This window comes from Pan troglodytes, chromosome 2, assembly GCF_028858775.2.
Source record: "Pan troglodytes isolate AG18354 chromosome 2, NHGRI_mPanTro3-v2.0_pri, whole genome shotgun sequence".
NCBI classification, from domain to species: domain Eukaryota; kingdom Metazoa; phylum Chordata; class Mammalia; order Primates; family Hominidae; genus Pan; species Pan troglodytes.
The window spans coordinates 36,615,483-36,630,808 of NC_086015.1; the positions used below are offsets into that span (position 1 = coordinate 36,615,483).

A 15,326-nucleotide genomic window follows, 5' to 3' on the forward strand; every position below is an offset into this window, starting at 1 on the left:
CTGAGATGGCACCACTGCACTCCAGCCTGCATGACAGAGCAAGACTCTGTCTTAAAAAAAAAAAAAAAAAAAAGTGGCCCAGCGCAATGGCTCACACCTGCAATCCCAGCACTTTGAGAGGCCAAGGCGGGCGGATCACAAGGTCAGGAGATCGAGACCATCCTGGCTAACACAGTGAAACCCCGTCTCTACTAAAAATACAAAAAAATTAGCCAGGCATGGTGGCAGGCACCTGTAGTCCCAGCTACTCAGGAGGCTAAGGCAGGAAAATGACGTGAACCCAGGAGGTGGAGCTTGCAGTGAGCCGAGATGGTGCCACTGCACTCCAGCCTGGGCTACAGAGCAAGACACCATCTCAAAAAAAAAAAAAAAAAAAGAATATTCAAGTGATTACATGATTACAGAGGTCATGACATTGATTGGCCCTGTTGTGAAGGAAATGTACTTCTGTCATCCCACTTGACTCAGCCAGGAGTAATATTTGCAAAATAATGTAAACTCTGTTTCTTGAATTTCAGCATTTAGGAATAACATGGATGGTTGAACCCATGGATACAGAGGGCCAACTGCACATACAATGAATGCTTGAAGTGCACTGATCTTCAGTGAACAGCTCACTGACTCTTTACAGGTGTGTATACTAGAGCAGCTATCACTCAGATGGAGACATAGAACATCACCAGCACCCCAAAACATTTCCTCATGCTCCTTCCCCATCAATCCACCTCTTCCTAGAAATAATCCCTATTCTAACTTCTATCACCATTGATCTGTTTTGCCTGTTCTTGATCTTCGATAAATCAAAAAGTATATTTTCTTGTGTTTGTCTTTTTTCACCAAATATAATGAAAATTATTTCTATTGCTGCTACCTCAGTAGTTTATTCTTTTTATTGCAGTGTGGTATTCCATCATATGACTAGTCTAGAAACTGGGTTTTACCATGTTGTCCATGCAGGTCTCAAACTCGTGAGCTCAAGCGATCTGCCCACCTCAGACTCCAAAGTGCTGAAATTATAGGCATGAGCCACCATGCCTGGTCAGCATTGGGGAGTTTCAAGAACTATTCCAGCAAAGGAGGGGAACTTCACCACCACTGCATGTCCTAGGCTTGGAAGTCAGGCAGCATTGCTTCTGCTGTGTTCTCTTTGTTACAAGTAAGTCACCAACACACCCAGATTCAAGGGTAAGGAAAATAAAATCTACCTTTTGGTAGGTGAGTGGCAGTATGCTAGATGAGCATGTGGGAGATCCTTTGCAGCCAATTTTGGAAAAATACACTCAACCATGCTGTCCCATACCCAGTTTTTTTTCTCCATCGTCCTTTTTCTTATTGGATATTATCTTATTTATTTATTTGTGTTTAGTGAACCACCTCCCTTTACTGGAATATATGCCCTGAAATGGCAAAAACTCTCTCTGTTATTCTCTACCCTCTCACCAGTACCTGAAGGTGCTTGTACATAGTAGGTAATAAACATGTTGACTAAAATAGTAAAAATTTTGACCAGGCACCATGACTCTCACCTGTAATCCCAGCATTTTGGGAGGCCAAGGCAGGTGGATCATCTGAGGTCAGGGGTTTGAGACCTGCCTGGCCAACATGACAAAACCCCGTCTCTACTAAAAATACAAAAATTAGCTGGGCATGGTGGCAGGTGCCTATAATCCCAGCTACTCAGGAGGCTGAGGCAAGAAAATCGCTTGAACCTGGGAGGCGGAGCTTGCAGTGAGCCGAGATCATACCATTGCACTCCAGCATGGGCAACAAGAGTGAAACTCCATCTCAAAAAAAAAAAAAAAAAAAAAAGTAAGAATTTTGTATCAGGGAACAAGTAGATGCCTCTGGTCAATAAACCAATTAATAGAACTACAAGAATATTTTTAGACATGTGGACCTAACCGCTCAAAGAACTAAAACCAGAATTAGTTTTAAGGAGTTGCCTGTAGGGTACAAGATGGGAAGAGGAAAGATAGGGCAGAGGGTTAGTGCCGTTCTGTGGCATGTGTACGTATGACAATTTGTTTTGTTTTGTTTTTGAGATAGGGTCTCGCTCTGTCTCTTAGGCTGGAGTGCAGTGGCACAATCTCGGCTCACTGCAACCTCTGCCTCCCGGGCTGAGGCAAGCGATCCTCCCACTTCAGCCTCCTTGAGTAGCTGGGACTTCAGGCACCTGCCACCACTGACAGCTAATTTTTTGTATCTTTTGTAGAGATGGGATCTTGCCACATTTGTAGAGATGGGGTCTTGCCATGTTGCCCTGGCTGGTCTTGAACTCTTGGACTCAAAGTGATCTGCCCACCTTGGCCTCCCAAATTCCCAAAGCTGCTGTCTCCTGCAGCTTAACACCCAACACCATGCCTGGCCCGTATGACAGTTTTTAAAATCCATGTACTTATATTTCTTAGATATTGAAAATTTGCTACCTGCACCTGCTGCGTTCCCACCCTCTGGAGACCTGGGAACCTGGCTGCAGCCTGGGAAGGCTGGAGAAGCAGATGGCAGCACCCACCAGCTCCTCTCCCTGTCCCACCTCTTCCCTGGGGAACCAGACCCTACCTGTGTGGTGGTGGGTGGGCTGATTGTCAAGACATGTGTCATATACATTTGTATCAAAAATAAAGAAGTGACTATGAAAAAAAAAAGAAAATTTGAAGAGATTAAATTTTTAAAAAGGTGATTGTACAAAATGTGGAAAAACTAGAAGAGAATACAAAGGAATAAAGTATTATTTGTAATCCTGCCACCTAGAAAGAACCACTGTAAACAGTTTGGTCTATTATCTTCTTGTCGAAATTAAAATAGACAGTTCTGTGTCTTGCCTTTCCCTTTTCCATTCATTAATTCTCTTTTTGATCTAGTGCTAAGAGTCATACTCATTAATTCTGTTATGAGGATTTGCACTGGGCCAGAAATGCTGCCTGACAAACGTATTTGACCTAAAGTTAAAAATTCTGTTAGTTCTTGTTTCTCCTGCTAGAGGACTGCATAATTATACCCTTTATCTTTTCCTCTCTCCACCCTTGCAGTCCACCCGCACAATCCTGCTTAACCGTCTCTTAACCCTGCTCTCTTCCCCTTGTTCAGGGACTGCTTGAGCCCATCATTATCTCGTTCTCCTCAGCCACAGGACAGCAGTGTGTGTCTTTTTAAGCTATGGCCACATAACAAACTACCCAAAACACAGTGGTTTAAAACAACAAGGATTGTACTATTTTTCAAAATTCTATGGGTCAGGAATTTGAACAGGGCACAGCTCCATCATATCTATTCCATATGCTGTCTGCTGCAGCTTAACGCCCAACACATCTGAAGTCTCAACTAGGATCACTGGAAAGACCAAAGACAAATGAGACCCCTTAAATTGAGGTCATGTGTCTGGGGCTTCGCTCACACTGTCATCTGAGTGCTGGTGTGTTCTCTCCAGCGGGGTAGTCTGCCTTCTTACAAGGCAGCTTGGGGCTCCCAAGAGCTTAGACCTTGAACTGTGATGGCATTCCATTGGCTAAAGCAAGTCACAGGCCCAGCCCAGAGTCGAGAGGAAGGAAGCACACAGGGTACAAACACCAGGAGGCGTGGGATGCTGGTGGCCACCAATATATCCGACTACCACGCATCAGATGGACTGGAATCCAGATCCGGTCTACAGGCTATATTGCCTTGGCTTGATTTCTTCACTTCTCTTAGCCACCATTTCCTTTCTTATCTGTAAAATAATTAGGATATCATTTCTCCCGGGCAGAATCATTGTGTGCATTCAATTATGCATTGTGCCTGGAACCTTCGCTGCATGAGATTTCATAGAAGAGACTCAAGCATTAGAAAGGGTAGACTGTAAACCTGATGGGACCATGAGAACATAAGCTCCTGGCAACCCGAAAAAAATCTTTGGGAGAGCTTCAGACTTCCAAGGAATCAGAAGTTGGAGGCAACGGTGTTTAAATCTCAAACAAAAAAATGATCCCAGTGAAAAAAATAGATAATATTATATGGTTGCAGGAGTGCAGAAGTTTTTCTTCTTTTTTTCTCCATCTTGACTTTTTTCTTCTCTTTAGCAATCTCTTGTGTCTATTTTAAGTTTACTCTTTTTCTTCTTATCTCTTACTGAATAATTTTCTCTGCCAAGTAACCTCTTGTTCTAGCTCAAAACCTGGAACCTCAAGAAGCCCTTCCCATGTTTATCCACCTTCTTCTCTGGAAGAGTCCCCATAACTGGTCCCCACCAAGGCTGGAAGAAAGCAGAGCTCACACCCCACAGGAGGTCACGAGAATTCTGCCTGGGCTCTTCCTCCTGGCCTCCTGCCTTGCCATGTCCACTCTGAGGCCCCTCCCCCCACACGGTTCGAGGCTCCCTCAAAGGGATGTGTAAGCAAGTGACCTTTAACCCAATTAGAATCCTCCTGCAATCTGTGCTAATCTTCTTAGGTGTTAATATTTAGCATTACCTTGTACTACCCAGGTGCCAGTCAGGGCAGCTGCCTGAAGTCTTATCAGCAAACCCTTTAAAAACGCTTCCTTGCTTTTCTTCCCCCTGCTTTGTTGATGAGGATTCTGGGGCTGGCAAGGGGTGGGTAGAAATGACTCTTCCTTTGAAAGTCAAAGACTTAATGAAGGGCACAGGAACTATTTCTCAGAGTCACTATCTGCTGCAGGATAATTAGCACTTTATTAAAGGCGCATATTTAATGTAACAGTGAGGAAGGTGATTGGTGCTTCTCAAGCTTGAAAGAGTGGATTCTGGTCCAGTAGGTCTGGGGTGGGTCCTGAGTTTCCAGATATCTAAGCTTCAGGAGACACTGCTCCTGGTGGAGGTGGTCTGGGAACCACATTTAGTGTACTAGTCAGGGTTCTCCAGAGAAACAGAACCAATAGGATACATACCTTTATGATATATACACACACAGATGTAGCACACATGGGAAGTCCTCAATGTCATCGACAGGTTTTAAGTGAAATGATGTATAACAAAACCAACTCTACCATAGGCTAGATGATACAAACAAGACTTAAATTTCTATGGCATATTTCTGGTCACAAAAACATCAGCGAACTTCTAAATAAACACTTATTAACATTGAAATAAATATGAGTTATTCATACATTTAAGAAAAATTAATAAAAATAAGTAGGATAATCATTTACCCAGTTTTTGGGGAATCATTGAGTGATGGTGATTATAGTGGCTGTGAAATAAAATCAAGAAATCAATGTTTGCAAAGTGAAAATTGTAAGGAGCACCTCCTGTGACCATAGGGCTCATAAACAATCACATATAGGGAGGGCTCAAAAAGTGCTTTTGTCCCACATTGTTTATTGTGGTGCATTTGTATGATTATCAGATACTTTACACATTTTTATTTTATAATAATTTGTATTTATCCATTCATTTTCCAACCTTCTTATTCAAGTACAGGGTTGCAGTGGCAGGAGCTTATCCCAGCAGTTCAGGGGCAAAGCAGGAACCAGCCCTGGACAAGACCCATTCCATTACAGGGCACACTCATGTGCACATGCACACTCAACAGGCTGTGACCATTTAGACACACCAATTCACCTAATGTGCACATCTTTGGGATTCAGGAGGAACTCAGAGTACTGGGGGAAACCCATGCAGACATGGGGAGAATGTGCAAACTCCACACAGACAGTGGCCCTGGCCAGGAATGAATTTTTTTTCTCTTCGACATTATAATGAAATGACTTTGAATGAAACGATGTTATTGGCTGGGTGCGGTGGCTCCCACCTGTTATCCTGGCACTTTGGGAGGCTGAGGCAGGAAAATTGCTTGAGGCCAGGAGTTTGAGACCAACCTGGGTAACATAGCAAGACCCTGTGTCTACAAAAAAAAATGTTTTTAATAGACAGATGTGGTAGATTGTGCTTGTAGTTCTAGCTACTTGGGAGGCTGAGAAGAGAGAGAGAGGGAAGGAAGGAGGAAGAAAAAAAGGAAGGAAGTAAGAGAGGGAGGGAGGGAGGGGCTGACTCTGGGCACACCTAGGAGTTAGCCCTGCTCTGGAAGGAGCAGCTCTGGTTCAATGAAAGATTATTTTCTTTTTTTGAGACAAAGTTTCTCTCTTGTTGCCCAGGCTGGAGTGTAATGGCGCCATCTCGGCTCACTGGAACCTCTATCTCCCAGGTTCATGGGATTCTCCTGCCTCAGCCTCTGGAGTAGCTGGGATTACAGGCACCTATCACCACGCCCAGATAATTTTTTGTATTTTTAATAGAGACAGGGTTTCACCATGTTGGCCAGGCTGGTCTCAAACTCCTGACCTCAGGCGATCCACCCGCCTCAGCCTCCCAAAATGCTGGGATTACAGGCATGAACCACTGCGCCCGGCCTCAGTGAAAGATTGTTTAACCTCACCAGTTGAATTATTTCCTGGGTGAAGCCCCAGTGATGGCACTTGCTTGCATCAATAGCACCCTTCTATCTCCCTGTCTCAGCCTAGGCACTTGCTTCCAAGCTGAAACTACCTGCTATATCTCTATATTTAAGAGATATAAGAAGTTTAATTTTTCCTTTGGATAAAGGCAATTAGCTAACACAAATGACAACCTCAATTACCAGGTGAATTTAGGATGAACTATGTGTAGGAAACAGTGCAACCAAATCAAATAAAGTGGGTTGCTCCAGGTCTTATAAATCAAAAGAGTGGGCTGGGCACGGTGGCTCACACCTGTAATCCCAGCACTTTGGGAGGCTGAGGCGGGCAGATCACCTGAGGTCAGTAGTTCGAGACCAGCCTCAACATGGAGAAACCCCATCTCTACTAAAACTACAAAATTAGCCAGGTATGGTGGTACATGCCTGTAATCCCAGCTACTCAGGAGGCTGAAGCAGGAGAATTGCTTGAACCTGGGGGGCGGAGGTTGCGGTGAGCCGAGATCGCCCCATTGCACTCCAGCCTGGGCAGCAAGAGCAAAACTCCGTCTCAAAAAAAAAAAAAAAAAAAAAAAAAATCAAAAGAGTGGTCATCCCTTTGCAGCAAGCCATTTCCCATAATACAGAGGTCGGGGGGTCAGGGCCCTTCTTTCCAGAATCACAGACTCTGGTAAAGTTCAACATTGTCAACATACAATTAGTGATTATGTTGTGAATTCTTGACCAATAAAACTGATAATTTAATTCCTAGTTAAAAGAAAAAAGAAGGAAGGGAGGAAGGAAGGGAGGGAGGAAGGAAGGAAGGAAGGAAGGAAGGAAGGAAGGAAGGAAGGAAAGAAGGAAGGAGAAAGAAGGAAAGGGCCAGGCACAGTGGCTCACACCTGTAATCCTAGCACTCTGGAAGGTCGAGGCAGGTGGATCACTTGAGGTCAGAAGTTCGAGACCAGCCTGGCCAACATGGTGAAACCCTATCTCTACTAAAAATACAAAAAGGAGCTGGGTGTGGTGGCACTCGCCTGCAGTCCCAGCTATTCGGGAGGCTGAGGCAGGAGAATTGCTTAAATGCAGAAGGCTGAGATCTTGCCACTGCACTCCAGCCTCCATCTCAAAAGAAAAAAATGAAGAGGAGAGAGGAGGGGAGGGGAGGGAGGAAGGAAGGAAGGAAGGAAGGAAGGGAAGGAAGGAAAGGAGGAAGAAGGGAAAGAGAAAGAGAAAGAAAGAAAGAGAAAGAAGAAAGGAAAGAAAGAACCGCTATTATTCAAGGACCTGCTGTATACTGCTGTGTGTGTATACACACACATACACACACACACTTAGCAAGGAAATGCTACTAAGTAGTAAGGAAGGGAAGGGATGGGCTATGGACATCTTTCTGCAGCTCTGAGAAGCAGCAAACAACTCTCCATTTTTCCAGACATCTCTTAGCAGCAAAGAGCTTGGGATTTTGAGTCAGACAAGGCTGAGGCTGTCTTCTACTCTGCTTTCTACTCCTTGTGGTCTTGGGCAAGTCATTTGAGCTGAGAGTCAGTTCCCTCATGTAAAAAATGGGGTGGGGATAACATCAATCTCTCTGAATTGTTCAGGGGATGTTGTGCCACAGTGAGTATGATGGCCTAGCAATGCCTGGCACATAGTGGGCCTCCACAAATGGTACCACGTCTTGCTATTGCAAGGATGGAATCCAGAAACCTAAGCAAGCACTCACTGTCTTCAGCTTTTCCATATTCAGAGTGAGGATGTGGCTTTGTTTTCACAGGTCGAGAGTTAATTAACAGCAGTGTTAGTGGGTGTGCTCCCATGTTCAGATGGATCTCTGCTTTGATGGGTACACTTCAGCCACCCTAGGGCAAAATGAAGTCATGCTTTGGAAGCGGGAAGAGAAGGCCTCCTTCTCATTAGCTGTCACACCCTCACATGTTTAAGTGTTTTTCATAGACTTTGTTTTCCATTATTAAGTGACACCCTTAGTAACAGACATCCTTGTCACAGATCCTTCTCAAATGGCAAAAAATGAGAACATTTCACAGTTCTTGTGAGTTCAAGTCCATTTTTTTCTCCTTAACTCACAAAAGCATTTTCTTTGCCTCCATGTGTTTTATTCCTAAGCTTCTGACTTTCCCAGACTTCCTACCTAAGCTGCCATACCTGTAAATCCTTTAAAGGACTTACTCTGTTTGTCTGAACTTTCAAATTACTTTAATATAACTACGGACTGTTCTGCTGATAAGCAGAAGATAGGACCAACTTATTTCTCTGGGTTTCTCCTGTTTTGACTCTTGCCATTTACTCTGACGTGTTATTTAAATTTTACTGATGATTCAACAGAAGCTGCCACCAGCAAAACCAGTTGTTTTGTGCCTGAGAACATCCTTCTGCTGGCCTAATTGTCTGTGATGACAACAACAACCTGATTTCTTTGGCTTTCTCTCTCAAGATGCTTGGGAAGAGTTGTAGCAACAGCATGTATGATTAATTCATTAACATATCTCCAAATTTCTTTCTCCTTACTTATAGGACTGGTTTATTATAGCAGTTTTAAAAAGACTAGATCTTGAGCACAGTCATCGTCTCTTCATTTAGCAAAATGAAGCAAAATTTAGCAAAACTCCTAAACTGCAATTGCTACGATTTCTAAATTAAGAGAACAAAATTGGGCAATGGGAGGTATAGAGTATAGAGTTGTCAAGAAAGAAAGGAAGTTAATGGAGCCAGGCTGAAGAGTGTGACTTGGGAAATCAAAGATGGTGCCCAAATGGTTTACTTCGCTAGCTGCGAAAGTGTATTAACCAACCTGATTTGCATTTCAGAGACCTCCTGAATTCAAGTTAAGGGTTTTTTGTTCTTGCTGTTTGTTTGTTTGTTTGCTATTTGAGACGGAGTTTCGCTCTTGTAGCCCAGGCTGGAGTGCAATGGCGTGAACTCGGCTCACCACAACCTCCACCTCCCGGGTTCAAGCGATTCTCCTGCCTCAGGCTCCCGAGTAGCTGGGATTATAGGCATGCGCCACCACGCCCGGCTAATTTTGTATTTCTAGTAGAGACGGGGTTTCTCCATGTTGGTCAGGCTGGTCTCAAACTCCTGACCTCAGGTGATCCGCCCGCCTCGGCCTCCCAAAGTGCTGGGATTACAGGCATGAGCCACCAAGGTTGTTTTTTTTAAGCCTTAAAGCAATTTAGCAGTAATTAGTATATAAAATGTTTTACATTTAAGAAACAAAGATAGGTCGTGAGATAGGTTAATTAATTGGGAGGAAATTTTGATGAAGAAAAAATATAAACAAAAGCAAGAGGAGTATAAATTTGTTTTTCCTCCAGAGACCACATACTCAAGCAATGTTGATGAAATTCAACACAATAGTAGAAGAAAGAGAAGAAATACTTTCACTGGATTCTTGGAGGCCCTTACTCTCGATTGAATGCTCCCAGGTGGTCCTTCAACTTCTTATTTTTAATGATCCCTTGGTATTAACTTGTTAAAAGGTTTAAGTGTTAATTGCTAATGTCTAATCATTTAACTTGTTTTCTTTAAGTTTTAAGTGTTTACACTAGTACTAAACAAGTATCTGGCTAGGATGTTAGGAAGAAGTTTCTGAACTGGGACAGAGTTTAGACTAGAATGATGACCCCCAAGCTTTCTCCTAACGTCAAGATTCAACAAAATCCTTGGTTCTAGAACAGTCTAGGGATTTTCCTCTCTCATAGCCCTTGGCATTTAGAGTACAACTCTGGGTATGCTGGGGTGTTCTCAGGTCCTTTTATTTTGCTGCCTCTAACCAAAGCTACTGGTCTTAGGCCAGAGGGGTGCTTTGCCAGTAATAATTCCTTTTCATGAAAGGAAGTGTTCACATTTCAACCCCATTATTGAGTGTAAGTTCTAAATCCTTCCCTGCTGTTCCTTGGAATTGTAATTTAACATAACTGGTGGCACCAGAACGCAGTAAAACACATGCTTCTACTTGCGAGATTATTATGTAAATGATGCAGTTTCATTATTGCCTTTCGGAGCCATCCTTCATGTACTAGTACCTATGTGAACTGTTTTTCAAAGGGTTCAATAGAGAAAAATGTTAGAATAGTTGTAATTAAATTAATTCTTTTTTACTTTAACTTTTATGATTTTTAGTGTGTTTATTACAGAGTAATTAGAAAGCATAGTAAAGAGAAAAATAACAGTAGCACTTTATGTGGAAGGCTGTTTTTGTTGTTATACTAGCAGAATTTGAGTTTCGTGGGTCCATGGCTGGGGGTGGCATCCTTTAACATTTTTCTCTAACTGGGATGCCTTCTTTTTTGAAGAATCTTATCCCTAGAAAAGTTTGTTTTATTGAGGAGGATTTCCATGAAAATTATACCTATTCTAGACTTTTTTAAAAGGCAATTCCAATAAGTAAACTAGAAATTAATAGGTTTTTGAAATTCAACTTCTGAAGATTTCAAAGTCCCTAATTCTGGTCCTGAAATCGAATCACTCTGGGAAAATACTCCTCCCACCCCAATTCTATTACACACTTTTTTGGTTTTTTGAGACCGAGTCTCACTCTGTGCCCAGACTGGAGTGCAGTGGCGCAATCTCAGCTCACTGCAACCTCTGCTTCCCGGATTCAAGCGATTCTCATGCCTCAGCCTCCTGAGTAGCTGGGACTACAGGCATGCGCCACCACACCACACTAATTTTTGTATTTTTAGTGTAGAGGGAGTTTCACCATGTTGGCCAGGCTGGTCTTGAATTCTTGACCTCAGGTGATCCACCCACCTTGGCCTCCCAAAGTGCTGGGACTACAGGCATTAAGCCACTGTGCCCGGCCTCTATTACACATTTTAAGGTTAAAATACATGTACATGAATCATTAAAAAGTTCAGAAAGATATAAAATGAAGCATAAGAGCCTTCCTTCCCCTTCACCTCCAGTTTTTCCCCCTAAAGGGACTTAAGTTTCTTCTCTATACTTCTAAAATATGGGGATCAGGATCAGATGAGGTCCCTAACCTCTTGGAACCTATACCCTTGTAGAGGAGCCCATTATTAATGAAATGATCAGACAATTACAACATTGCAATTGTAGCAAGTGCCTACCAAGGAAAGCTATTAGGTGCCATGAGAGCCTGTAGCTGGGGTACGTGCCCAGGAGATGGGAAGGCTGCAAAGGTTTCCAGAATGAAGTGACACTTGAGTTGAAAGGGGAGATAGGAATTAACTAGGTCAAGAGGACCGGGTGGAGATGGAGAGTATTTCAGGAAGAAAAACAGCATGTGCAAAGCCCTGTAGTGGGAGGATGGCTCATATGAAAGACTGACAGGCAGAGAGTGAACAGCACAAAGGGAGCATGGGAAAGATAAGGCCAAGAGGGAGACAGAGGCTAGACCATAAAAAGCGTTACAAACCATATGAAGAATGGTTTCCATCCTAAGAGCAAGAGTGTGACAGATTGGTGCCCATCTATTCTACCCTTTGGTGTGACTGCAGAGGCTGGAAAGCTAAAAACTACATTCACAAACACCTTGCAACTAGGGCACTGGAGGCGTCTAGATTCAGCCAATCAGATTCACTCACATGAGGCCTAGAAGGTGGAGATGAGGCAAGTCCATGCTTCACTGTTTCTGCAGTTTCTGCTGGTGAGCATGGTCCAGAGCATAGTTAGGAAGTGCTCTGGGGTCAAGGGGTCCAATGTTCTAAGAACATATGGGGGTGTTTTAAATTTATTTATTCATTTGGCCATTGCAGATCTAGGAGAGGCAGCATTACTCTGGAGCCAACAAGTATAGCAGTAGCAATGCCCTCATCCCTGGATAAGATCATGTGCTATGGAGCCCACAGTTCCAGTGGCAACTCCCAGTTTCTCCATTTGGGATGAAGATAACAGCTCCCTTAATAGTCCAGTTCTATTGTATTCTGAAAGTCATTCCTGGGGACCCAATTTGGAACCCACTCCCCTTAGTTCTCCCAACAGTTTCATAAGCACTTAATTCCCTGTATCAAACTCCTTTTTGCTGGGAAGAGTCATAGGTAAGTTGTCTGCAAACGAACCCTCACAGATAAAAATCAAAGCTAGTGTAACTTTTGAGGCAGGAGAGTGCTAAGATCAGATGACCTCAATATGGAAAGTTAGCCGGAGGGCTTTAGGGTGGGTATGTGAAGGCCAATTAGAAAGCTATTTGTTCAGGGCCGGGTGCGGTGACTCACACTTGTAATCACAGCATTTTGGGAGCCTGAGACAGGTGGATTACTTGAGATCAGGAGTTTGAGACCAGCCTGGCCAACATGGCAAAACCCTGTCTCTTCTAAAAATACAAAAATTAGCTGGGCACAGTGGCAGGTGCCTGTAATCCCAGTTACTCGGGAGGCTGAGGCAGGAGAATTGCTTGAACCTGGGAGGCGGAGGTTGCAGTGAGCCTGGATTGCGCCACTGCACTCCAGCCTGGCCGACAGAGTAAGACTCCATCTCAAAAAAAAAAAAAAAAAGGAAGAAAAAAGAAAGGAAAATGTTTTGTTTTGTTTTAATTTTCTTTTGTTTTCTTTTCTTTTTTTTTTTTTGAGATAGAGTTTTGCTTTGTCGCCCAGGCTGGAGTGCACTGGTGCAATCCCACTCACTGCAACCTCTATTTCCCAGGTTCAAGTGATTCTCCTGCCTCAGCCTCCAGATTAGCTGGGATTACAAGTGAGCACCACCACTCCTGGCTAATTTTTGTAGTTTTAGTAGAGATGGGGTTTCGCCATGTTTGCCAGGCTGGTTTTGAACCCCTGACTTCAAGTGATCTGCCTGCCTCTGTCTCCCAAAGTGCTGGGATTACAGGCATGAGCCACCGCGCCTGGCCTAATATTTTGTTTACTTAAGTGCAGTGACCTTGTTTCTAATCATAAGGCCGAGTTTCCCATGATTGGTGTTTTAAATGGAATATTGATGTTTATGTGGAATATTTTTCTTTCGCTCCCTGTGGATAAAACATCTTAATAACCATAGGATCAGAATCTGAAGCTGCTAGAAATCAACACCCTAAGCGTTCTTTCATCCATCCCCATTCTCAGCAGGATCCAGCAAGAACATCCCAAAGAAATGAAAACTTACTTGTTTTGAAGAGACACAGCAAAGATACTGTGGGGCAAGGGAGAACAAACCAACAGTAAAACATGTACTCCAAGCAAGAAAGAGGTTTCTGCTTATACTTTTAAAAAATCATAAAAGATGAATTCATTATTATCCCAAGACATCTTGAATCAGAAATTTGGGTACCTAATTATTCCATAAAATTAAAATGACAGCATCTTTGGAGAGACAGTTGCCTGGCAACTCAAACCAGGAGATTGTCTTTAGATCCTCTGCAATCATGTGTGTCTATTTTGGTTTTTGTGTTGAGCTCATTTCCTTCCCTACAATCCAAAACTGAACAATTTCTGGAGTAAAATTCCACTCAGAAAAAAGACTATTTTCTTTCAGAAGATATTTTTATTAGTAAGTGCAGCTGTCTGCATGCAGTTGAATCGCTCTATTTTCAGGGCTGGTGTGTGAACATATGAGAAAAGAAAAAATCCCAGCTGAGAGGAGGTTTCAGATGGAGTGTATGTTTTGAGACCAAAAGCCAGACACCAGCTTTCTAAGAGAAAAATCTGGTTCAGCATCTCACAAAAGATCAAAGTATAATTTAACCAGGTGAGAGGACCTTTGCAAACTCCTACCTCTTCATCGAAGCAAGGAGGGCTATCCAGGTAGGCTTTTCCTTTTCAAGATTAGAAGCCCTGAGTCTCCCATCTCCTGAATTAGTGATCTGGTTCCAGATTTTTTCATTCTGCATATAGACCAAAAAAAGTTAGATAACTGCATTATTTATGATTCTTTTTATTATAAGCAAGAGAACTCAAGTTGAGAGAACTTACACAAAAGAGAATTTACCAAAAGATTTGGGACACTCACAAAAGGCCCTCCAAATAACTTGGAAATGGGCAAGAACCACAGAAGGGTCCAGAAGAAGCCTGTGCTGAGATAAGTCAATTTCAACAGTCTATTCTGTCTTTGTATTACTCACTCAAAACTCATAATCCCAGCATAGAGTGTTGAATTGGCTGAGTTGAGATTACGTGTCTGGGCCTGCTGTACTAGGGCAATAAGAGGAAGAGTCCTGTGGGAGGAACACGCAGTAACTCCTTCAGCTTCTAGATGGAGGGGCGAGTATCTAGATTTACAGTCACAACAAGACTGTCCACAAAGAGGGAAAGGAAGCAGATTTCCCAAAAAAGAAATTCTGGGGCCAGGTGCAGTGGCTCACACCTGTAATCCCAGCACTTTGGGAGGCCAAGGTGGGCAGACCACGAGGTCAGGAGATCGAAACCATACTGGCCAACATGGTGAAACCCCATCTCTACTAAAAAAACACAAAAAATTGGCCGGGCATGGTGGCACGCCCCTGTAGTCCCAGTTACTCGGGAGGCTGAGGCAGGAGAATCGCTTGAACCCAGGAGGCAGAGGTTGCAGTAAGCCGAGATTGCGTCATTGAACTCTAGCCTGGCAACAGAGCAAGACTCTGCCTAAAAAAAGAAAAAAGAAACTCTGGTTCTATTAGGAAGAGGGAATGAAGGCCAAAAATATCAAATGTTCATCACTGTCTAAGTTGAGTTCCCAGAAGAAACCGAGGCAGGGATTCTTGTACTAGAGACATATTGAAGATGTACTTTCAGTAGAAACCTGTAAGAAGGTAAAGGATAGAGCAGGGGCAGAGGTGAAACAATGATAGGGTTTCAGCTGAAGTCTAATTTCAGCCTGATCCCATGGACGGTGTGAATTACATCACAGAGTCATCGTCTTTAAGGAAAGGGCTCAACATTTGTTTATCTCCCTGCCCCCATATCAGTCAGTCATTGGGTGCATGATGCCCTGATAGAAAATATAACCTCCCAAGTATTTCTAGAGAAAAGCGTACGTTTGTGCCATTAGCAGGCAATGCTTATAGTA

At 43.2% G+C, this 15,326-nt stretch overlaps 1 long non-coding RNA gene across 1 annotated transcript; it reads left to right on the forward strand.

Annotated features, from left to right (window-relative positions):
• The first annotated feature begins 363 nt into the window (after window positions 1–363).
• LOC134809519 (uncharacterized) lies at window positions 364–2,589 on the forward strand. The gene is made up of 3 exons (XR_010155447.1): window positions 364–631; window positions 958–1,156; window positions 2,409–2,589. It is a non-coding gene; the product is annotated as an uncharacterized LOC134809519 (long non-coding RNA).
• Window positions 2,590–15,326: the final 12,737 nt, after the last annotated feature.